Source organism: Cebus imitator, unplaced genomic scaffold, assembly GCF_001604975.1.
Source record: "Cebus imitator isolate Cc_AM_T3 unplaced genomic scaffold, Cebus_imitator-1.0 Scaffold78, whole genome shotgun sequence".
NCBI classification, from domain to species: Eukaryota; Metazoa; Chordata; class Mammalia; order Primates; family Cebidae; genus Cebus; species Cebus imitator.
The window spans coordinates 3,317,465-3,319,914 of record NW_016107393.1 but is presented as its reverse complement, the minus strand read 5'-3'; the positions used below and the strand labels follow the sequence as shown (position 1 = coordinate 3,319,914).

At 38.4% G+C, this 2,450-nt stretch overlaps 1 non-coding gene across 1 annotated transcript; it reads left to right on the top strand.

Annotated features, from left to right (window-relative positions):
* The first annotated feature begins 593 nt into the window (after window positions 1–593).
* On the top strand, window positions 594–731 carry LOC119471913. The gene has a single exon (XR_005201014.1). It is a non-coding gene; the product is annotated as a small nucleolar RNA SNORA43 (small nucleolar RNA).
* Window positions 732–2,450: the final 1,719 nt, after the last annotated feature.

The window sequence follows — 2,450 nt, the reverse complement described above, 5'->3', positions numbered from 1 at the left end:
GGAAAAGACTAAACTCATGGATAGTTATCCAAAGAGGTAAAGGAGAGAAGAGAAAATTGTTTGTGGTAAATGAAAGATGCTGTCTACAGTAGCGTGAATAATCCCATTTACAGCTGTCAGCCTGCTATGCATTACTTACATATGCTGCGGGCAACTATTGTGAAAGTGACAGGAGGACAGGAAGGCACGGGAAAAGGGCAGACTGCTACTGATGAAAGAGTCACCAACTACTGTAGATACTTCTCAGAGACTGGAAGTTGAATTTTACATTTCTTTATATCCCTAGGTCCAATTAAAAAAATTGCTTGTAAGTGTTCAATAAGCATTTGATAAATGAATGGGGGAACAGTTATTTTGCTTGAATCCTCAGCAGAATGATTTGATACACTTTGGATTCTTGAGGTTTTATGAAATTTTAAATGCAGGGTGAACTCTTAATTGAATTGAAATCCAAATATAAGCATTTTATGGTAAAGCAGGAGAAAAAGGAAGGCAAAAATACATTAGCTTAAATAAAACCTAGGACACCAAAATGAAGGTAAAATGTATGCATGAAAGTGTGTTAAAGAAAATTGTTGCACTGTCCCGCAGATGCCATCCTGGGCTTGCCAGCACCATGGATGCAGTTGCTCTGCTGTGTCTGTAATATCTGGGCAAAGAGAAAGTGGCTATTTCTATGCTCAGTGTTCACAAACCAGTGAACACTAAGAATGGTTTATAGCCTGATGTTTTTTAGAATAAAATAATAAGAAGAAAATTGTTGCATAGTGTTAGCTAAATTTGAACATACATGTTTCCTATGAGTCAGCAATTTTTTTTTTTTTTTAATTTTTAGACAGAATATTGCTCCGTTACCCAGGCTGGAGTGCAGTAGCGTGATCTTGGCTCACTGCACCCTCCGCCTCCTGTGTTCAAATGACTCTTCTGCCTCAGCCTCCTGAGTAGCTGGGATTACAGGCATCTGCCATCATGCCTGGCTAATTTTTGTATTTTTTGTAGAGACAGGGTTTCACCATGTTGGCCAGGCTGGCCTCAAACTCCTGACCTCGTGATTCACCTATATCAGCCTCCAAAAGTTCTGGGATTACAGGTGTGAGCCACCGCACCTGACCTGATTCAGCAATTTTACTCTTAGGTATCCAATAAAAATGTGCGCACAGGTACAACAAAAGACATACACAACAGCCAAAATTTGAAATAACCCAAACATTGAAATTTGTGTTATATTCATGCAATGGAATACTATACAGTGATGAAAATGATAAAACCACAGTGACATTGAACAACATGGATGCATTTAACAAGCATAAATGCTGAATACAAAAGCCAGACAAAGAAATGCACATTATATGATCCCATCTATACAAAGTTGTAAAACAGGCAAAACTTATTGAGTCAGAATAGCGGTTACCTTTGAGAAGGAGAGTTGAGTATTGTTGAAGAAGGGATACATGTTGGGGAAAAACTACTGGATGTTGGTAATATTCTCTTTCCAGACATAAAATTGTTAGTTAGTTACACAAGTGTATTCATTTTACATCTAATTGTAAATCCTCAGGATTTGTATACCTTCTGTTCAGTAGCAACAGCAAAAGAAGCTATGTAAAAGTCTCCTAGAGTAACCTTTGCTTTTGACCTTCTTTTCAACTCACATACAGCTGATTGCCTCATCTTAACTGTAGACAAAGATGCATGAAGTGGCGATTATAACATGGCCACAAATTTCTCTAATCTCTCTACACATGCCTTTTATAGTCAAGAGATATACTCCTTTTATACTCCTTCCCCCTTGGGACCAAAATAGATACCCGATACCCAATCTGAGTTTTTATCTGAACCATAGTTAGGATTTCAACCTTTTTGCCCCAGGAATATTTTGTTTATACCTCTGTGAGAGGTTTAAATCCAGCATGACTTACTTTGACCAATGAAACATTAGCAAGTGGGATGCATGCAGAAGCTGCAATAGTTCTTGTGCATAGGGGACTGGCCTCTCCTGATGCTGGAAATCCTTTCATCACCAAGATAATGAGCCCCAGCTAGCTTGCTGAATAATGAGAAATCATGGCCATTTCTCCAGCTAACCTTGGGCCAACTGCCACACATAGTAAATCCACCTCAGACCAGTCAGCCTGCTAAGTGCCAGAAATGTGAGTGAGCCTTGAGCTGTTTGGCAGTGACCAGAAGGACACCCAGCCAACTCTCAGAACTTCAAGAACTAATAAGTGCTTGCTCTTTTAAGCCACTAGTTTTGGAGTATTCATTAATAGTTTGCTATACAAAAAAAGCTGTCTGATACAAAAAATAATACCTGAACTTTTTGCACAGCAACTAATGTAACACTGCATACTGTTATACACTTAATAAATGTATTTAATCATGGGAGAGATTTATCCTTCTCCAGGTCTTTTCTCCTAAGTAGTCTGTTTTATAACCTAAAACCTCAATAT